Consider the following 23930-nt stretch of genomic DNA (forward strand, 5'->3'; position numbering starts at 1 on the left):
GTGGGTACGTGCCCTTCGAACGGCAACCCAAAGATGGGAATTTAGGGCACTGAGCCATCACAGAAGGGAAGTGTACTTGGGGAAGGACATGAATGCCTTTACTCATTATATTTATATTCAATTGAAGTGCCTCAAGTGAGCTACCTACAGGAATTTCATTTTCTCATTCTCTTGAAACTCCTCTCTCAACATGCTAACTACTATCATTAGTTAGACAAGGCTCTTGCTTTCATTTTCTCTGACAGATCAAACCCTAAAGAGATGAATGGAAGGCTTTTACTGAGTTTTGCAGCTCTCAGTGCAGCACAGTGGCCACACTTGCACCCAACGCGATTGCATAACTACTATCACGCAACAGAAAATCTGACTTCAAGAAATAGCAGACATGGTCCCTACTTAGCCATCTGAGTGATATGATGCAATAATTTCAAGACATTTAGACCTGAGGAAAGGATTTTAAAATTTTTAGAATATTGACTGAATTTACCATATGGAGTTCAAAACATTTTGGGACCCTTTTTTCACACGACAGATTAGGATATATGTCTCTAACAGACAGATGTTTTAGTGCAAAATAGATTTAAATTTATACAAAACACTTATTTAAGTTGATAGGAAGTATGTTTAAATACATACGTGATTAAAAAGTAACAAACTCTCCATCCTGCAGGAACAGGGCAACAGAAGAATGTTAACTGACTTTTCAGAGCTGAGTGTGTAGGGAGTAGTATCTTCAAGCCCAAACCAAAACTGTGGAAGGCCAGACGTTCAGAAAGGCTGAAAAATGCAATTCTCTATGCTAGACTTGAAAGATTTTGTTTTTCCATGAGAGGAAATAATTTTCACTATACAGAATAAAGAAGAATTTTATTTTTTTTCCCTGAGGAAAACACAGTATTTCCCTTCAAAATACAAAAAAACCCAAAATGTTTCGTGTTTACCTTCCTTTCAATTTACAGTCACATTTCCTTAATACAGAATAGATTAATAAATGATTTTGCCAACGTTTCCAAGATCAGTGTGTGTGGAGAGGAAGGCAGTAGGGAAAGAGCAGGAGGACTACAAGAAAGATGGAGCAAGACTGGCGTGTTAGCTCGTGCTTGGAGCTGGGAGGTACTACTGGGAGTGGTGTGAAACAGTCCCATCAAGTAACGTACTGCAACTTTCAAAACTCCACTGAACTATACAAAAAAGTTTACAGTTTCTGTTGAAAAATGCTGGGAGTGATTTACCTTTTGCAACCTTTCAATCCTTCGAGGAGAAGGTTCACTTAGCATACAAATCTATGTAATAGTTGCTAAATTCCATATTTATCTTCATGCAGAACAACAGCAGGCATGTCAAAAGAACAGAACATAAGAAGAGGCTATGTGGTATAAATATCTTATTAGCAGGGTGTCAGGGCAGGCACATTATGCAAGTCTAGTGACAGCCAATTGAATCTTTCTTTTTGGTATTAAACACATAACTCAAACCCATACACATATGTATCCCACATTACAATCTCCTAATCCGTATTCTTTGATTCATGTACAAGTGTCATGTACAAACATCCCTGGTACATCTGATAGAGGGATGTAGCTTTTATAAGAGCATGAGATCAGAAATATCAAAAGTGCATTCAACATACTATATTCCCAGGGATTTGTAACCTAGGTTTTTTTCTATAATTTTCTGTACCTGTGAAATCTGCATGCAATTCACACCTTGCATCCTTCTATAAACTAGATCAAGATGTAGTCAACAACTGCTTACTTTCAAAAAAGGTAACAGAGATCAAAGTGCTGTAATCTGGTCTCCACGGAGCTAACAATATTCACACGAGAAGCAAGATCATGCGATACCATCTTTTCAAGTCTATGTAGAACAGCTGAGAAGACAATCCTCCTTTCCTAACTGGGGTATTTATATTCTCTACATGTTTTGCATTTGCAGCCTGAAATGTCCTCATTCAGTTCACCAGCAGAGTTAGAAGCCACTTGCTCAAAAAGTGCATGCAAAACACACCTTTCCTTTAAATAGATGGAAAAAAACCATTTTAGTTTGTCTTTGAGTGGCTTATATGTGAGAGTCAAGGGTATCTGTAGCCTTCCTGGGAAATGTGTTCAACTGGAGTGGGTGGGAACATATCAGGCCAGTTATTTAAAGTATCTCATATGCCCGGAAAGCAACTTCAGCAACCAGGGTAATATATGTTGCTGACAAAGCTGATTTACCCAGATTATAATGAAAGGATGTCTAATGGGATAAACTTTCATAGCAAAACATCCATGCTGCCAATTTATACCATGAAGTATAGTTCAACAAATTCTGCAGACAGAATACAAAATAATAATAAAAAAAAAAAACAAAGAAGGAAAAAGGAAAGAAAAAAAGAAGACAAGAACAAAAAAATTTCCTCCTAAGAGCCTGAATGTACCCACATTTTTCCCTTCCTTTCCCCCTTCACTGCAGAAATTCAGCTGCACTCACAGGTTATCAAAACCTTAACTTTGAAACCTGTTTTCCTTAACACAACTATGGCTCCTGCAGGAATGGCATTCAACAAAGCATTCAGCATGTTGAATGGGGGCACAAGGCACAAGAAACATCAGCAACCATTAATCATTCTCGTTGTTCGGTTCTTAATGTTTTTATCATTATAAGGTGTTTACTCCACTAGCTACAGGAAAAAAACAACAAACCAACCCAATGAAATACCACAAAAAACCAAACCAACCCAAATCCCGCATCTTTGCATCTGAAAAAAACCAGTTATTAGAAAGGGACTGAAAATAACAGCTTCCAACCCTCAAGCCCTGAGGTGGCCACCGCCAGGAGCCCCCTCCAAGCACCCCCGCTCCTTCAGAAGGTCGAAAGCGGATGCTGGCTCTCCTGGAGCAAAGCCTTCATACTGCAGCATTGCAGTTCCAGCAGAGCAGTGACGGGACTCCCACACAGATAAAAGGGGTCGGAAACCTCCCAGCTGGAAAGGCAGGGGCAAGAGGAGTCCTCAGGGCTCACAGGGCTGCTTTTCCCCCCTGCACCCAGCCACGCTGGCGGCAGGGAGAGGAAGGATGCGGAAGAATACATGGAACGGGTTGCGACCGTCATCGGGCTGCCCCTTGGTGACTAAGCATCAGTCCAGCGGTCACTCTCACTTGGACTGCTGTGGAGAAAAGAAACGATTTTGCAAGCTCCAAGTTTTGGAGGTGGGTTTCCCCGCTCTTAACAACGGCAAGAAACTCTCCCAGCAAGTCCCTGTGAGAGGCCCGCATGGCACTGGGAGCTGCACAGTGGGGGCCGTGGCGGGGAAAAGCGAGCTGTGGTGCTGACCTAAGGCTGAATCAAACACAAAAATGTAAAGTATTGACCCCGACATGCCACAGCGTAAGAAAGGACTGTTATATTGCTGTACAGTCGTAACATATAAGTGATGAATTGCCTGCAGAGCACTTCCCTGGACACAGCGAGTGCAATGCCAAGTAATCCACCATCAAACAGTGCAGTTGCTTTAAGGACTCACTTCAACAAAAATGTATATGTGAACTATTAATGTGCTGAAGCGTGGGCACTGCTCCACAAGATGGGGTCATTAACCAAATAATGCAACTGTATTTTATTTTTGTTATTGTGATTTCTTCTTTCTTTCTGGTATTGTTATATTCTTAGGAACTAATATATTACTCAGACAGAAAGATTATTCACTTTTATATTTTATTTTATGAATATTTCTGCATTTTGTTGTTGATGTGGGAAAAATACTGTGCCTGATGGTCCTTGCACTATGTGAATTTGTTGCTAGTATTAAAGCCATTTTAATTTATACTTTATGAATACATACACACCTGGGAATACTTAATAACAAGCACAAGAGAAGATAAATTTGCACTCACTAATGGATTAATTTATTAGTGCTTCACAAAGAATATGAAGCCTTGTGCCTAGATTGAGGTTTGCTGGGGCTTTTTGCTTAGTCATATTAACATGGAGATTTCCCCCTAGTTAAAGACAGGTTTCATTGTCCCAGGTACTTTCTGAGCTACACTATGAATAGAAATATAAACTCAACATGTAAATCTCACTGATTTATAGAAGAAAAATCTTGGAAATTAAAATACTCATTGTAGACCACTACAGACATTTTAATCTATTCTAAGGACGAGTTCACTTTGGCAAGAAGGAGACAGCTTTAGAAATCATTACAACTGCAAAGTATTTTCTACTACAAACGAAATATATTGGTTTCAATAAACTCATAAGATTTGTTAAATTGTCCTTGGTAGATTATTGTCTTGAACAGAAAATGCAACACGATGATATGCTGCAAGCTACCTTGGGACAGCTCAAGCACTCTGAACAGATTATCTGGCTGGAAGGAACAGGACAAACTTTAACTCTTAATATTAGACCAATCAAACTTGGTCAGAAATGAAGAAAAATCCTTCCATTCAAAAGGCAGCTAGATTAGGATACCACCCAAAGATTGGAGCTGCTACTGTCTTATCCATTATGACTTACTATGTCTGACAACACACAGTTGTCAGCCTATTTGCGTATTTAATGAAGCTAAACCCATAACTGGTTACATGTACATATATGAAAGTATACTATTTTTTGAATCCTCAAGTACATTATTTTTTGGTGCCTCATTTTGCATGTGAGTACATAGTTTTGGGACAAGGGATTTCCTCCATTCAGTAGGAAGGGTACACGGCTCCTGTTTTCTCTCTGACGTGTGCAAGAAGTTATCAGACTTGGCAAACTGGCCCGGTGCTCTCAGAGGTTGGCTTGGGTTTTTTTTTCAGCATCAAAAAGAAAAAGCACCAGCATATATTACTGTGTTTTACAAATCTGAGTTATTAGAAAGTGCAAAAATTGACTCTGTTGTTTGTTTTAGAGATATTCTGGTAATTAGTTTTTATAATTAATTTACACAAAACTAATCTTCACACAACAGGTTTTTTTGGGGTGGAGGAAATTATTGGGATGGTTTAAGAGAAACAGAGACATAAAATCAAGACAATTCAACTACTGAATTTTCAAAGCATCTTCACTGAAAGACATGATAGAAAATTAAAACACATTTAAAAATCGACCAAACTAAATCCTTTAACTTACTTTGACTAGACTAATACCTGGTGCCTCCTTTTACCCTCTCTGACAAAGAGGACTATTAGAATTTTTTCAGATATAAAATCTCCCTGGCAATAGGTAGGCTGTTCACTACACGTTAGCTGGTGTAATAATAAGTATATAGAATATATCAGTAATATGCCCCACCTATATCAAGACACAGTGATGAAAATCAGACATCCTTTACAAGATACTTGGTCAGTTTTCAAAGAAATTATAAATCACAGTTACAGAAATGATAACAACTTAAAAAAACCAAAGAAAGAAGGCCATAAAAATATAAAAAAAATTCCACAATCTGATATATTATCAGTACGAACAATGAGAGAAGATTTACATTTTCACTTTGTATAGACAGTGTTAATTTTATTTTAAACCAAATTAAAATCCTCAATCCACAAAAACAAATATTGAAGACAACACCTACAGGTTAATTGCTTTGTCCATTTCTTTTTAAAGAAAAAAAAAAAAAAGCCAAAGGAGGAAAAAAAATAGGCTTGTTGTGAGCACTCATATGGCTCTGGAGAGAATAGCCTCAGGACAGAATTTCCCCACCCACTATCAATTCCATAACAAAGGAACATTTGAAAAACACAGCAAAGCCTGTTGTTATAGAAATAATACACAGTGATGAATAAAGGAATAAACTATTGATTTTCTTTCCCTTTGAATGACAAAAACTTGTAGCTGTGGTTTACACCACCAAAGTTGAAAGATTGTTTCTAACTTCTGAAAAGAAATAATAGCAATGCTTCCACCTTTACAGGTTCAAGACAAGTTGGAAATTTCAACTACTTACCTCATCTGCAGCATGCAGACTCAGAGGATTAAGCTTGCCTCTTCTCTATCATTTTTAAGACCTTAAATTATCATCTCTACAGCTAACAAAGTTCTTTCTCTTTGGGCCACTACGTTGGATTTTCATGAAAAAAATCTGTCTCACCAAACAATGTAAGCAACCTTGACTGATATCCAAAACACTGAAAATCAGTACAGATTTTAACCCTAGATTAAACAAGTGTTTAAATTAAATTCAATGAATAGCCTATTGAAATTACTCCATTAAATTTACTAAATGCCTGAAGAACATGTTCAAGAATTTTACCACTCAGGCCAAAATATTTAGTATTCGGTGTCAGCCAAATGCAGCAATGCTTCATTTTTCTCTGAATAACCCATTATTTCCATCAATTAGAGGAGAGAGAAGGTAAACGTTAGCTGCTGCTGCTGCTATATACAGATTTATTTTTGCTGATTAACATTCATAAATCAACAGAATTGCTCAACACATATAAGGACTTTAATTCACCCTAGAATATCAGTGTGTAAACAGTAAGGCCACACAGAATGCTATGTTTCCAGTCAGACAACTTGAAGATGCTTTCTTATTTGCTAAAAATGTAACAGTTTCCATGAAAATAAGTAACTACATCAAATGAACATAAAGGTGCCCACATAGAGCCTCAGAGCTCATGGTGACAAGGTTATTTTTTGAAGCTTTCTCTAAATATATGTTGAAAATGATGAACCAACGTGATCACTCTGACACCAACTCCTCTGCCCCTGCAATGAGACCATTAAACATTGCACGTTATATCCTGGTTACTTGATTACTGATATTAGCATAAACTGTTATAATCAATGTTTCTGATAGTTAACCCTAGAGATGTCAAGATTTCTCTGATATTCTGCAGTTTTGACAGATCACTAAACCCCTGTATTAGCATGGCAATTGAAAAAAAAAGTAATTTATCTTTTTTGTTCCTGTTCATTATTGAAGCCTATCACCTCCCGTAAAGTTCCTTTTTTTTTTTTTTTTTTTTTTGGGGGGGGGGGGGGGGGCTCCAGGGCTTTTTTTATATTGCCATCTAAAAGTACAACTTCACCTACCAGGATCTCTGACTGTGCTAAGGACTACACAAAGACAAAACACCAACATAGCTAGTCGACCTACTTTTACAATTCTGAACTCTTCCTGGGCTTCTGCAGCAACTGTGACAATGACTACACTTGTCCCACAGTTGCAATCGCATAGTAGGTGATTACAGCACTGTCACAACCGAGGAACCGTCAGAAGAATTAGGCCATGGAACAATATATTCTTCTATCCTTCACTGTGTCATTAACGCCAACGTTCCTGCAGCGTTGAGACATGCACTGCATAAAATCCCGGTGCCACCTCTCATGACTACTCCAGGTTTGCACAGCGGTATCACCCTGCCTCTGCAGATGGGCTCACCTTTATCTGCAGGAATGCTGGCGATTGGGTTTGAATGTGTTTATCTAAGTTGAACTTGGATGTTTTAAGTCATTAGGCGCTTCCACTGAATTGCAATTGGCATGGGTAGTCACGCAGAGTCCTTTGAAAATTCCAATCTCTACACTGGCAAAACTGGTACTTTCTCAACTATGTTGTTACAAGGTCTCATAAAGCTACATAGGAGAGGGGAGTGGAATCATAATTTTTTGACAAAAACTAGAAAAAAAGTACAAGCCATAAGCCAAAAGCTTATTCAGTACTTTCAAAACATATGGTCTGGAAAGTTTTTGGAACCACATATGAATTAGATTATTTATCTTGTCATAGGCGTGAAAGATTTACTTGACTGCAGTGTTCTCTGGGAGAAAAAAAATCCCATTCTGGTTAAATAAGTGGCACAAAATGTCTATTAAGGTGGAATAAGTCTACGAGTTTCTTAGAAATTACTGTAGGGATTTCTGCACTATTATTTCCAAAGGGGTATTTGATAATATGGGTCTGTAAAATATAACCAGCCTCCTAGAAACATTAAAGGAATTGCTAATAGCTCCCTCATCTTACGAACATATGACATTTAATAAACATTTCTCATGCTAAATGTTACTTTATTCCTTCCACAGATCATTAAGCTGTCCTTCACTTGCCTACTACAGGAAAATGTTTCAGATGCAATCGTGTTTACTGCTCTCTGAAGGCACAGAAAATTTTCTAAGTTTTTGTCAATTTCTTAAAACCTAATTACTTCCTTCAACTTCAGGACACGGAATGTACACCAATTTGCAGGGGGAAAAAAAAAAAAGTGCGCTTTATTCCCTAACGCACCAAGTAATTTAGTTCTACTGCAGTCAAAAAACAAATAGCAGCAGCAGAGTACAGGTATTCACATCAAGATTTTTACAATATTGATTGAAAGTTTTAATGGCTGTGAATTATACATCTCCAGTCTAATGACAAGAAAGTTTACATATTAATTGATACCTGTACTTAGCTTCCTAGATAAATGGTCAGAGTTTTGCACAAAAGGACTTGGGAGACTCAGAGATGTGGGATTCTCAGACCATTTTAGAAAGATGGTGTTTATTATCTGCCTTGATTTGGGAAACTACATTTCTTTAGACAGCCAATTTTGATAATATTAACCATATTTGCTGTACACAGAGGACTCTTATATTGTTTAATTTTAAATAACGCAGAGTGTGGCAAGACGATTATTTGAATGTACTCTGATTACTCTGTGCACATCTTGCACATCATGTAAGTAGCGGCCTTACACACCAGCATTACTGAACCTCATTTCCAGTAGCTCTTTCAGGCTCAGATGATGATAAAAGGATATAAGCTTTAATCAATGTCTTCCCAATGTTTGTATCATTTGACACTTTATGGGCTCGGTGGTCTCCTGTGCAATATGTACTCCTGTGTGTCAGGAGTCTCTCAAGTCACTTTCCTGAACCATCAAAAGATTATTAAACACCAAGATCTTCCAAATTTTACCAAGAGTCCTTTCTCTAGGAAATCAGGCATGGAAGTCCCTTTATACATCAGACCCAGCTGCAGGTGAGCGATCCACACATATATGGTGCTTAAAAGGGTTTTATTTAAAATAGGTTTTTCTCAGCTACGTAGGTCTCCCCTATTTAGTGAGGAAGCAGAGAAGCATTTCTTCTTTTTTTTCCCAATTTCACAAGGCCATATAGTTGAAAGGTTTAAAGAACTTATTGTAGTGAACTTTATCAGGAAACACAGCATTTGTCCAACATCTCTTATGATTCAATGGAGGAAATGTTCAATGCCAATTCACAAAAATACTCCCACTACTGTGCAGTTCTCTCATCTAAGCAAGAAGGTAATATGTATAGCAAGGGAACAACTCCAACCCTAGGCACATCTCTCCTTTTTTGCAATACTAACACTCTTTCTATTCATTTTACAACTCAACTAATAGTGTTTTGATTATGTGGGGTTTTTTTAAGCTGCTACATGTCTGTTGGCTGTCGTAGTGTGCAAACATGCGCAAACAAAACAATGCTTGTACTGCATTTATGCAGTATGTGGTATTAAACATTAGAGGGACAAAAGACCAGGTGTAAGTGGCTTGCTAGAGAAACTAAGGCTTTTAATTTTGGTTTCTTTTTGTCACCTGGGAAATGTCTATCAAAATCCTTTGTGATTCCACTGAAATATTTGAGCAGTTACATTTTATTTAAAGCTGCTGAGTACACACTGACACTTAAGGCCATTATTTTACTATATAGTGTTTTCACATTCAAGGAAAGGCTCCTTGAAGGACAAGAACACTTCAGTACTTCATTTTCAGTGCTCTCTCAAATCACCTTTCAGATCCCCTCCCCAGACCCTGCCCTATGAGATTGGTGCGCTGTATGAACAGTCTTAATGGAAATGTACTGGTAATTGTCAGCCTATTTATGGTACCAAACCACAGACAGCAGATGGGAGCAGAAGAGCTTCATCTATCTCCAAGTTAAAATGTTTTCTTGACATCTGGGAATAATTTATTCAAACTAATCAATACTAAGCCAGGTACGCTGCAGAAGCACAGTGATTTGGACAACAGCTCTGCACCATACAGAGCATTGTGTCTGAATCGCAGGCTCTTTGAAGTGAGATAGTGAGATAACATGAATTATTTGTTGAGACGTGAAAGTACAGAGTTGAGGTATATTATCAAGGCACCAAGGAAACGTTTCTCTTACCTATACTGTAACAGAGCAAATAGTAGCATTTCTATTTGATTGTGGGTATTGGCACACCCTGTTGGCACACATGCTCTGACAAAATCAGACCAACATGTTTATGAACCCACAGATAGCATAATAAATAATTCTCCATACCATACAGTCAGATACAGTACATGCATACAGAATCATGGCTTTTTTTTTCCATGCCTAAGCTGCCTATGGAAAGTTTATGGAAATATGTTCTGCTTAGAAGCTATTAGCTAATAATGTAAACAAACAAGTACCAGTAAAAATGGATGGAAAAAAATTACTATCAGACCTTCCTCACAGTCTGAGCATCTTGTGTAATTTTGGATATGTGACATGAATTTATGACTTCTGATATGTAGGTAACAATCTGAAAATTTATTTAATTGTTTTTGTGTTTGAATACTGTAGGTGTTCAAATTCTATGCTACTCCAAATACATTAAAGCAACATTATTATAAATACAGGAAACAAAGGCAGTCTAAAAATGATAATGTTTGGGATGGATAATATGACTCATCCATGAGATCTGAAGCAGACATAGGGCCATGATATATACAAAATTACTAGCTGCTATCAACTGCAATGAAAAATGGTATATTGGAGGAACAGTGTGTGATGTGCACACAGCCCAGAATCACCTACAGCGAGAGCAGCAAAATTAAAGCTGCTGTTTGCTCTTATTTGTATATGGTGATACACTGCAATTAATTGTTGTGAATATAATGTGAGAATAGTGCCAAAGGGCCCCTTATATAGAAATATTAAACTCAATAAATGTAATCGCTGTGTCAGAGCCACTCAAACAAATGAGTTGCTTCTGCACAGATCGGATGTAAACCAAAACAACCAGAACAGTACCTATATGCTGATACCTGCAGCACTAGGAGCTAACATCTGGCCCTCAAGCCAATTCACAAATTACTGCAGCACCCCACACAGAGCAGGATACGAAAAACAAAAGTAAAAAGGAGGAGAATTTGTTCTTCATAAACACAAATCATTACTTAAAAGCTAGGCAAAGCGGTTTAGATGAATGTGGAGCTCATTTGCTAAAAGACTTCACAGGAAAAGGTAACAGATAGCCAGTAGGGAGGACTGGAAGAATCACTATGGTCTGCCCTCTGCAAGACACCTCAGTGATGCTTGTGCTTTGGATGATCAAAGTGCACTTGTTTTCTTCTTTATTCTCTATAACATAAACATTGAGGGCCTCAAAGAATGTAATAGTTCCCAATAAATCTCACAGAACATTCCCCCATCAAAGGCCTTTTTCATTCCAGGTTTAAGATACCACTTATTATTACATTCATTCTGATGTTAGCAACATTGAGGAATTCAGTGTTTCCTTTATAAGACCTTTCTACTAGGGCATCAATTATTTCGACAAATAAGAAGAGGGCAAAAGGGAGGTTTGGATTTTTTTTCATTACAAATAAACTAGGTATGTCAGTAAGTAAGTTTTGTAAGGTGGTCTAGAAATCACAAATAAAATAATGTTATAACCCACTTAGGGGGTTTTGGTTGGTTTGATTTTGGTGTGTTTTAAATCAGTAGGATTTTGCTCAGAGCAAAGCTGTGAGCTCAAGTCAAAACTTTTTACTTCTCTGTGGGCTATTCAACTTTCATAAATAATCGACATGGAAAGGGCAGCTTGCTTTTTCCACGCTTCGCTCCACTTCTGCACCTCACTTCACAACTGGAACAACTCACAGACTCTGCAAAACGGGTCAGCCAACACAGCAGGTAACACGGTGCTGGGCAGGTAACATGGTGCTGGGCGGGTACAGCTCTGCAAGTAGTGACCCAGCACAGCTGCAATTCCAGTGCAGGGTAAACTCATACAGACACCACGGAGGTAGGTAAATACCAAGATGGGATTAGAAAGTATTAACAGTTCCTGTATTATTCAAAGCATTTATATCTCTAAAAAGTAAATATAAAACAAATACAGGAAAGATTTGTTTTCTCTCTCATCCTTGGTGAATTAGAGTCAGGAGTATGAAAATCACCTTTACACGAGATCTAAATGACTTATGAACTAACAAGAGGAAAATGCGTGAACGCTACTACAACTAATGTAGTCTTTGGATAAAATCTGCTACCCAGATGAAATCGGGTTTCCTCCCCTTGAAACACGCTAGTCTGAGGAACTGCATGTCTATATGGTCACAAAACAAGAATTCTTGCATCTCACACGTAAATTGCAATAAAATCTCTAGAAAAAATTACAAGCAATTTCTAGCAGAAATACAGGACAGCTTACCGAAAGGTCTTCTCTTTTTAGCAAGTCCTTACTGGGTACATATGATCCAACCAGAAGAAAATGCTTTCAAATTACAAAAGAAATACATAATGTCTCAGCATGTCAGGAAGAAAGTAAACAGTCCTGCTACCTGTGTATATTGTTATTTTATTTTTGCTAAGTGAAGCCCCATTGTGTATTCATTCATTTACAGATACAGTTACACTGACAATGGCAAGGTAGGGAAAGCTCTGGGTTATCGCATGGATTTGCATTTTGTCTGCCAATGCAGCCTGCTAAAATGGAGGCACACACTGGCAGGTGGCCTCTCAGCTGACAAGACTCTAGTTACGGGGCTGGGAGCCTACATGGAAAATGCTTTTTTTTTTTTTTTTTTTTTTTCTTCTTTGGTGGCAATACTACAGAGTGAATAGTTAGAAATGTGTCAGACACATTAAAAAGGTCACAAAGATGAATACAGTGAAGGGAAAAAGAGACAAAGATACACTTCTATTGTGATTTCTAATATATTTGTACTATACTTGAGGGTAAGAATTTCAGGCACAGAATAAAGTCAGGTAGGAAAATTAACCTGAAAGATGGCAAAAGTTGAGCAGCACAATTTTTCAGTGCCTGCTCCAAACCCTTCTGAAGTAGAATTGCTGCTGATCCTAGATAAAAACTGTGATTTCACAGCAAACTTTAGGAAGCTGAGTCATGTCAATACTAGGGTTTGTTTGTTGTTTGTGTTTTGGTTGGTTTTGTTTTTGTTTTTTTTTTTTTTTTTAATTATTTTATTTTACCTGTATATGGTCTCAAAACTGACAGTCCAGCTATCACCTTTTTTTCTTCTAGCTGCACATCTATTTTACTGTCATGGTGCCAGGATTTGAAGAGGAGCTTTTAAAGAGGCCATAACCAGTGAGAAAGGTAAGTCCCCTTATGATGGCATGAAGATGCCAGACAGCAGTGAAGACAGCCCAAGGTCTATGTTTGGTGCGTAGATCCTACCTGTATCACTGTAACACAAATTTATTATTCAGATTGTTAAACAAGCTACTTTTTTCTTTGGAACATATACATGTCAGTAAACAGCAGGAAAGAAAGGTCTGGAACACACTTTTGACCCAAATCCTCCCTTTTCCAGAACATATAAAAGGGAAATATTGCTCTTCAGAGGAGCTGTAAGGCTTGGCAAAACAATATCTGTATTTTCTTGAACTCTGGCTGCAGACTGTCCCAGTCAGCTATTCCATTCATCACATTTACCAGAAGCAGTATTTTTCTCGAAAATGCTGTACAGAATAAGAATCTCATCCTGCTCTTCTTTCCTTGGTCCATTATATCAAATGTGGTCTGAAACCTGGGTTACACAAGGGACTGTACTGCTGCTTGAGCTGACAGCAGCATCAGAAACAGGTATTTACATTTCAGAGTGGCTTTACAAAGAATCAGTATATATCCTGGAAATAAGCTGATATCAATGAAAAAGTATTACTAAAATACTGTTATGTCTATCAGGTATGCAAAAAAAAATGAAGTTTTTTTTTCACACAGGTTTGTGAAGAATCCAATATTTTGCCTTAATGTCAGAGAACATTCTCAGCAGTAGCAATATTGTTTTCCTCAAAGGGAAATGGTTGTCCACTGCAACCTGTACTCCCCGCCTTTTTTTCAGCAGCTGTGCACTACATGTAACTAACACTCGTGAATATTTTAAGCTGAAAAAGCAGCTGTCTCTATTTTTCATTTGCTAAATGCACTTGCCATTGAGGATTAGCAATTTTCTTCCCTTAAATAAAAGATCAGAGAGGCCAACACATGGTTAAAAACATATTTAGGCACCTAAATACTTCTGTAAAATACAAACCCCAGTACCTTTACCATTGTAAAGCAGCTGAAATCACTTTCAAGACCGAAACCAGTCATCTTAGGCTCACACTGCTTAAGTTTTCCTGAAAATTTTATTTCTTTAGGGTAACATCTGCACTTTAAGAGAAAATTACTCTTGCACCTAGCCTTACATTCACACGCTCAGTTAGTCCGCAGGAGGTATACCTGCATGTAGTTATTGCGGCATGGAAGAACAGGCACGCATGAATTATCACCATCTAGGAATACCCGTGGTATTGCAGCTGGTTCTTCCATGATATTGCTATTTTTCCTCATGCTAGGTAGATCGGGTTAACTTGGAGACACCCAGATGTGCTATGAGATACCCATTTTGCTGAGATGACTACTCCTACTTTCGCTAAAGAGTTGCATTAGCAGAAAGCTAACAGGGCACAAAAAGCTGGATTGTGCATACTCACACGTGGAAATTTTCTACAGAGGTCCAGCAACCACGGCAGGAAAAAGGCAGGGAATCTAAGTCACTTGCACCATCATACTATTATGTTGACCAGTTGAGGTCTTAAACATGTCATAGGCTCTGAGGTGCAAAACCTGATTTTTCTAATGTATAAGAATTTTCTTTTGATTTTCAGCCAAAATTCATACTGCACCAACTCAAACTCATTCATTCTTGTGCCAACACATCTTTCAGCTCAGCCATTCTTATCTTTCCTTTATATTTATCCACTTGCTGTATTTATAGACCCAATGATATCCCTCTGATATTTCCCAGACCATCATTCTATACAGCTGTAATTTCCAGACAGACAGTGGAACATTTATCAGTTGTGGTACTGGATCAGCAATATATTCACTCAAGCGATGATGTTTGAATACTTTTAAAAAATCTGATGACTGTTCTTACCATCACTTTCTACACTCCAATAAAACATAGCATAAAGAGCAAAAAACACTGTGTACTTATCGGTACTGCCACAATTGCCAGAAACAAAAAAAACAAACAACAACCCACTGAGCAAGAATAAAAGAGGTAAAAGCTTTGGCTAGTGCCTTTGAGTCAGACTCCTCAAGGGACAGAGAATACAAGATCTGCCACCAAAAGTGCAATTTCATCCCAACCAGTACATTAAGGACTGTGCATGCTGGCATGGCTGCTCGCTCCACTAGTGGTCCAGCTGTGAGAGAACTGTCATAATGAATCTGGAGATTCTCCTTAAATCCTTTTTGCCTAGGAAGGAAATTTCTGCCCCACTAACTGGAATTCACCTAAAATTATTAAATGGAGAGACCATTTTTAATAAAGGAAATATGATCCCATCATATTTGTGTGACAACTTCCAGATAAACTAAGTCAAAACAGTTAAAGATCTAACACTTTTCCATAACCAAGTTTTGTACTGAGAAACAATTTTCAAAATAATAATCTTTTGGTTTTAGAACGGAATATAAAATTCAAGACAGAGGTCTTAAGATTGCATTTCTAAAAGGAACTTGTACAAAATCATGCTGTGATAATTACAGGTTATGTATATATATAGTCATACAAGGAATGCAATCATATGCTAATTTTTCCTCTGTCTTTTGTGCACGTGCAAAACACTGCTGTGCAAGAGCATCACAATACAAGTATTTTATTCTTTCATTTCTTTTGTTTATTATTTTTGCTAATGCTGTTTAGATTGTTTGGATGACTTACAATAGTAACTTTGATGTTTCGCTGACTTCTCTTTCCTGTTCATATGCCATTTAAGCAAGTTTAAATACATGCAGAGTAATTACACAGGAGTTGTTAAATACTTGCCTACCAACTGCCACAGTACCTGGAGAAGCTATGCTTGGAGAATTAATACAAGCTGAGGCCTGCAGCGTGGACCTTACTTCTGGAAGGTATTCTTAGCTAGTAGTAGAGTCATATATTAAGCACTAATATAAGTGGCTGAAGACAGACAAATATGCCAAAAGTTGTAAAAAAAAAAAAAAAAAGCATACAGCCCTAGTCTGCCTGGGTTGAATCAGTGTCACCACGATGGAGTCTCATTAGCTGCTCTACAATTGCACATTTTCATTTTTTTACAGTCCATTAGGCTGACTTTAACAAAATTAAACACACTCCAGGGCAAAATAACCAAGTAAACCAAAACAAAACCCTTACACTGTTTATAAACATTTTCTTAAGGAATTGCAATTTTGAGGATACATCTTTCTCTCATGAGCAAACTAGAGATTGTTGTTCCCGGTTCTCCTCTTTGGGTGACAACAGAACTGAGATGGGGGAGAGCAGAGACAATTTATTTCTCTGAAACTCATTCCCCAAAAATACATTGCATTTAACCGGACATTAGTAAGTGATATCTCCATCATAACGAGGGAAAATTAATCATAACAATAATAACGCAAATGAAACTAAACTGTGATGAGTAAGATGAATTAGATTAATTAGCATACACCTCAGCTAAGTAAATGTTACAACTATGTATCCTATTCACTACCTTTCACCGGTTGTGCTAATTTTTGCTTTCTATGTCTATTAAATGCAAAGTATGTTAGGTTAAAGAATTATTCATTATGAAGTTTTCTTCTCTTTTTTTATAAAACTGTGTTTATAACCAAATTAATTGGTGCACAGGATGTGTCAGCAAGTCAGGCCACATCATCCATTTCGATGGGTATTTCTAGGCTTTAAAGATGTCATACCATCACTGAGGGATGAAGCACTGGCTGAAGAGGTTACTGATGCAGCTCTGAAAGATGGGGGTCCCTGAGCATCATGGCACGGTGCTGTTGCAGCACAGTGTCCATTACATGCATGACAAACCAGTTTCAAAGAATCCAAACTCCAATCCATGTATTTTTGTCCTTTGTAACAAATTTCTCTGACAACTAATAAATTTGATTTGAGGCCTTCGTCTATCATGAATTACCCTGAGATGATTTTTCACGGGCCAATCAACATTATGGAGTGCATGTAGTCTAGCCAGGGTATTTATATTATTTCTCAAAGATTACAAAAGCAGAGTGATGAAAGTTAGAGGTGCCGGCACGCACTGTGCTTAAATCAGCTGACAGCCAATAAAATGTTTCCACATTGAAATAATTTTAATCACAAATTGTTCCAGTGCTTTGTGACGAATCCGTACAGGAAATGTAGAATTGAGGATCAGATTGTTCAGGTTCTATTCTCTCCCAGTGCTTGTTCCCATCCACCATCTACTGTTTACTTGTGTATAAAAAGCCATACTGGAATCTGACTTGCCATTATTTTTTTTTACATTTGCTAGTGAGAGAAATGTGGCAGCGGTATTTCAAGTGTCTACAAAAATTTCAGTGTCAGGATACTCTGCTCTGATTATCCAAAGGAATGGTTTCATGGCAAAGTGGAACAGCAAATGTGCTAAACACGAACACGGACACCACACCTTGTGCCTTGTCAGACACGATCCCACTCTGACTTTGAATGCTAAGAAAGGAAAACCAGAAGGCAAGCAGCAGCAAGCAGCAGAATGTGCTAGTACTAGCAGATTAAGCTTATCCCACCTGTACATGCTAGTCCTTTACTTTCAGGTAGTGTTTAATGTAACTGAAAAAGATGCTTTTGTGATTGTGATGGAAAGGTAAAGTCTTCACAGCATTTTTGGATCACAGTTTACTGTTAAATTGTGTATTTTAGTTCATTTTAATCTTAGAAAAAGAGGCTGACTGCTTGTATTTTTTCTCAAGTTATGCCATGAAAAAATATAATTTGCCTTTTAATAGGAGCATCAAGGACCCATTCTCTCCAGTTTACTGTACAGATTTGTATGCCCCATACAAAAATGTTATGAGTTTAATTGGAACAGACAGCATGACAGCGTAATTTTATATAACTGTTTACAATTACTACAATGGCAGCTTCCACAGAGCTCTCAGTGATTTTTCAAGAGCATTTGCAAGCATAAAGTATGTGTTAGAAAAATAAATAAAAAAATAGCAATTTGCTACAGCTGTGCAAAGTGGATTAAAGAAATCTATCAGCAGTGACACAGATATTTAGAAATGGAGGTATTTTGCCCATATGAGCACAACTGTAAAATTTGGTGACATTAATAGTTTTATTTAATGGCTAGATTAAATAATGCATTCTACTTTAGCCTCAGATATATGGCACATAAGAAAAAGGCAGACTTACAGGTTAGGAAAATATTCTGGTTGTTTTTTACTTAAGGGGAAAGTGAGATCAGTATGACAGAAGCAAAGATGTCTGGTCCTCCAAAACAGAGGAAAGCACACAACGTATGCAGAGTTCTAGCAAGTTATGTGAGAGAAGCAGTGAAATGGTATCAGAGAAGGAATGTAAAAGGCAGAAAACCAGCAAGTATGGACCTATAAAAAAGTGGTAGGAAAGGCGCTACTCTGGCAGCTTTAGTGCTGGAGCTGTGAACAACTTCCTTTTGTTTGATGTGTCCTGTTCAGACAGGAGAATTTATCTTCTAGAAGAGAAGAATTTTCTTTTGTAACTGTAACTGCATCAAACATATCCGGGTATTACTAGCTTGTCTTCCCAACTGCTAATTTCACAGAATCTTCAGTTCTGGCTAAGCTCTTGGATCAAACCCAACATTATTATATGCAACAGACATGAAGCCTCTATTTTATCAGATGATGCATAATGGAGACTTAAATGGAAAACTAGAAAAACAAGCAAATTTATTTTCTAAAGGGCATGTTGAACACAGATACTAAAAGGAGTTTTGTGAGCATAAGGGCAATAAGAGAACAGAACACTTTGCTTAATTAACCAATAATGAAAAAAGCTCATCAGGGGAGTTTAACACTCTAAGAGCGAAGTTTATGGAAGACAGCAACCCAGTTCCTTTCCTGAAGTGATTTTATGGTGACGTAAATTCTTCAGATTCATTACACTATAGATTTGTTCTTTATTTACTTTTGAAGATATTCTCCAGACCCAAAAGATCCTTTTTGACCTCGAACTTTGTGCTTGTTAGATTTGTCAACCACTCAGACCAGATCAGAAAAATGCAATAAGGACAAACAGGGAAGAAAACTGGGCTGTGATTAATGCATGTAAATTATATTGAAAAAGGGGCCCATGAGAGCTACTGGGTTGAAGATGGACAAAATTGCTTTTCTTCTTTAGGGAGAGTGGCAGGCAGAGCAGTATTAATGCAAGCAGGCAGATTAATTGGCTTTTGCTGAGCTGTGTGCTGCTGCAGCTAAACTGCTTCCACAACCTGACCTAATTCGTTTTGAATTTTCTTGGGTATTTCCTCATCCAACCACAGGACAAGTGTAGTATGCAGCATACTGCAGAAATGAGCTCGCAAAGTTGCACAGCTTCATAGCAAATACATTTCTCATGAGCAAATTAAAACTTTAGAAACATTGTTGCAGCACAAAGCTGATCAGTCAAATCAGAAAAGTCTAGATTAAAACTCATATAACTTAGTCAGAAAACGAGTATAGTAATTTAAATGTACGGTCAATAGCAATTAGCAGGAAGCTAAGCATCTAAGTTGCAGCATTAGTGACCGCATTAAGTACATACTGACAAGCTTTATTTTCTCCACTGTGCGATTCATCAGGCTGATTTCTCAGTCTCCTGACTTCCCTTGTATGCACAAGCTAGAAAAGCCTGCGAGTTCCCTTGCCACACAGAAGATAAGGTTCTTTTACAGATTGCCTGCTCTCAGAAAATGGCAAAAAAGAAGCTGTTCCTATTCCCTTGTATCACGATGGGTTTGATAGCACAGAAGTCTCATGAAGGCAGAATTTCTAGATAGGGGAAATACACTGCTTCCATTCTGTTTGTGCCACCTTATTAATATAAAAGCAATATTATGAGGTGGAAAAATATCACAATTTATTTCTAGATTAAGCTCCTGCATGACATTAGTGAAGGCAGCAAAACACTGAGTCAAGGGCTAAAATATGTATTTATATATAAAATGCAACCAGGTCTTCTGGTTCTACCAAGTATGCCTCTAAAAAATTCAGCTCCAAGAGCCACTATCCCGTTTTTGGTTTTGTTTTTTTGGGGGAACACAACTTCCAACAACTCAAGAAATGAGCAGAGAAAAAAAAAATGTATTAGGTTTTCAAATTCTACTTTTAAACAGATGCTAGGGTTTTCAATTGGCTCATATATTGCAAAGATAAGTTATAAAAGAGTATGAATAACTTTGTGAAAATAACTCAGTCAACTGAAAGAGAGGAAAGGGCTTTTGTTTAGGGTAAGGGTATAAAGTAATGAATGTCTATGTATCACACAAAAAATATTTTTTTTTTTAAATGACAGGTTTAAAAACAGAAAAAGGCTACGCTCAATGTGCTTATCACTGAAAGCAGAAAGGTTAGAAGTGCCCAGTGCAGGATGAAAACATCTCTAAAATTTTGCCACGCTGTAGAGCTTCAGCAGACACAACCCCTTCACTGAGCAACCTGTCTTATGTTACCACTAAACCTTAGAACTCACCAATTGCATTTTATACCACCAAAGAAGGTAAGTTATGACTTTGACAAGTGGTAGCCCTATAAAACTGTTTGCTCACAATGCAGATCTCCTTTGGAAGAATTATCATCAGACAAGTCACATTATGTTACTTGACGTTGTAAAACAAAACCCACCCAAACAAAGAAACAAACAAAAAGCTACACACTGAGCCTTTTGTTTCTCCATTGATGTTCCTCTCCCTCTCCTCCCTGTTCTGCACTGGTGGTCCTGTACTACTCCTCCTCTTTAATGTGAAGTCAGCACTGACAGTCTCTCTGGCTTTTGGCCAGCTTCACTGTTGTTAAAGGCTGCTTTTTTTGAAAACTAACATGTTGTTATTAGATAACATAACTGATAACAATCCCCACACCTTTGAATAGAGAGGCTTGTACACCAAACACTGGGGTGCCAACTGAGTATCTAACACAACTTCCCGTAAGACTATTGAAAACTTGTTACTCCACATACCCTAGTGGCACCCTTCAGAAAGGATTGTTGAGCTCTGGGCTCTGTCACATTTGCAAGAGTTGCACTCAGGAACAGTCACAACACACACACACACACAAAATTTAAGGACAGATTCTAGGGCAATCCTGTAGAGTTTTGGGGGTCACTGCTTTCTCCACAACCCTGCACATGTTTCTAAGGTCTCTCCTGGTAACAGTCACTCTCCTTATGACAACCAGATGCTGGAAAGGGAGTCAGAAACAAATAGTTGCCCAATAGTTGCCATTTCACCAGCTATCCATTACTAGTTTTCCAGTCCAACGTCTCTTCTCAAATAGCCTATCCACTATCAAGCTAACCAAACCAAGGCACACAATACAAATACTGTTTGGGACTCAAAAGAAAGAAAAAGACTCCCAAGCCCTAAGATTGCATACACAAATTTTCATCGTCCATCCATTTACTCCCAGGTATTTCAAAGGCACGAAGGAGTTAATTCTCACAGAGCCTAAACATAATTTCAAAAACTGACTTAAGATAAATAGGAACTTAAATATTAAAATGTCCACAGGTGATGGAATTCTGCTAATAATTCTGTACTTCCTGCCCTTACTTTTTCCTTTTGTGTAAGAGATTTTGCATTCTCACACATCAGATGCATTGTTTTTACATTCAAATAGCAGTGCAGCTGCTAGTACCTAAGGCTTGAGAGATTTATGGATAATAACGGGAGTGCACAATAAATGAGTACATTTGGATTCATACCAAACAGAAGCTGCATCAGTCAATCAAACTGCTGGACAACCGATCCAAGTTTACAGATAAATGTAAACCAAAATAAAATTCTCCAGCCAGCCTGGCTGCTTCTTCAGAAAAATACGTTATGAATTTCACACAAAACTGACATGGATAATGTAGTACTTTCATCTTTGACCAAAGCATACTATAGGAATTTATTCTCTAAGCCAATGACTGTCTTAAAGCAGAAAAGAACAGTCATTCTTCTGCATTGCTATCCATAAAAAGAAAAAAAGCAACCATATCAATCAGTTTGTGTAACAAGAAAAAAAAGTATGTGACAATATCAGATCCCAGCACATCCACTTTGCACAGAAAACAACTGCACTTCATCTATGCGGTAACTGCTGTACCGGGCAGACACTGCTTCATTCCCAGTCAATTCACTTATTTCTGACATCTAATTTTTGCATTTTTTCCAGTGTAAACAGCACATTCTGTAGCAAGTGAAAACAATAAAAATTTCTGTGTATACCTTCTTTTCATGAACAAAAGAGATCGAAGTAAAGAACCAAAGTCGTCCCAATCCAAACCTGACAACTTTATGCAGTTCTTTTTAGGTCTTTATCCACTGACATAAAAATAATGGCATAGAGAAGAGCTCTGAATTGAATTCTTGATTGTAAACCTGTACTAAAAGTCAAAGGTTTCTGAACACAGTTCCCCCTCTCTGGGGGGAAATGGCATTTCAAGTTTAACATGCACCAGGGATGAGCAGATATAAATTGGGGCACTCTATGGTCAAAACCTAGGGAGTAATGTTCCTATTGCATTGATCAAAGCACTTGTGTCTATTCTAATTTTCCCTTCTGTTGGCTTTTTATGCCCAACAATGTAAGACATTCAGAGATCTTTCAGAACATCTCAGTCTCTCTTCAGCAACCTACCTGACCCCAGAGCCAGATCCTGACCCCGAGCCCAAGGCAGTGTTAGCAGTCAGGGCTTTGCAGACCTGAAGTCCAAGTTTGTTCACATCCATCACCTTGAGAAGACTTTCTATCTGCTCCTCTTGGCCTCCTACTAATTCTCCATTGTCTTACACAATTAAAGCCCCACAAAATTAATCTTAAAATGTAGTATTTTTCTTGTATTCCCCCTGATTTGGTTTTGTCTTTTTTTGAGACAACCCCCTACTACTAAAATATTTATCTACTGCTACCATGTATATTACAATCTGCTAGTAAGGCATTTTGCATAAAGAACAAAAAGGAATGTGCTTAGGCAATAATTATTAAATCCTTCTCTGATCTCATATTTTTCCAAACTCCTTCCTCTTGAAGAATTTCTTAGCTAATGCCTAGCACATAGTTACGTTTACTGCTTTTTAAACTTTACTATCACTCTTGGCAATATTATTTCCTTTTGCTGCTGCTCTTTCTTCCGCTCAGACACAGACCATCTGCCATACTGCTCACCAAAATACTTGTCAGCTTTAATATCTGTAGGCACGGAAGGATATTATAGGCATGAATTACTTTCATCTTTTTCTTCCTAAATTTTGGGTTAAGGAGAGTACTATATTGTAATGAGAAACTAACTACAAAGAAAAAGCAAAAGCCCATAGCAGACAGGACAGAAGGCATGTACCATAAATTTTCAATGTGCACTTCCTACCCTTTATTACAAACTTATTCAGATTGTCTTTCGGCAATCAACTTTAAATGGTTTTCAGCACACCTAGATGTTAGGCAAAGGTTTCCAAGTTATACACTTTATATTTTTCCCCCAAAGCTGATCCATTTCTATTAAGCAAAACATACAAATTGTTCCAATGAAAAATGTGCAAATGATATTTAGATTAATCAAAATAGGGAATCCTTGGACTAATTCTAAGGATTGCAGTTCTAATGGGCAACTTGACATCCGATGATAGACAGTGATGTCAGAAGTAATGTACATTGTAAGAACAAGCTGTAACTATTAAAAATTTTGTATTTTGTCAGTATATATATACTAGATGTTAGAAGGCTCATTTATATATGAAAGATCATGATGGGA

General features: G+C 37.6%; 1 protein-coding gene across 2 annotated transcripts in view; it reads right to left on the reverse strand.

Annotated features, from left to right (window-relative positions):
- NRG3 (neuregulin 3) overlaps nt 1-23930 on the reverse strand; it is a 421294-nt gene that overhangs the window by 76638 nt on the left and 320726 nt on the right. The window lies entirely within an intron of this gene.

Source organism: Falco naumanni, chromosome 9, assembly GCF_017639655.2.
Source record: "Falco naumanni isolate bFalNau1 chromosome 9, bFalNau1.pat, whole genome shotgun sequence".
In the NCBI taxonomy this organism is placed as follows: Eukaryota; Metazoa; Chordata; class Aves; order Falconiformes; family Falconidae; genus Falco; species Falco naumanni.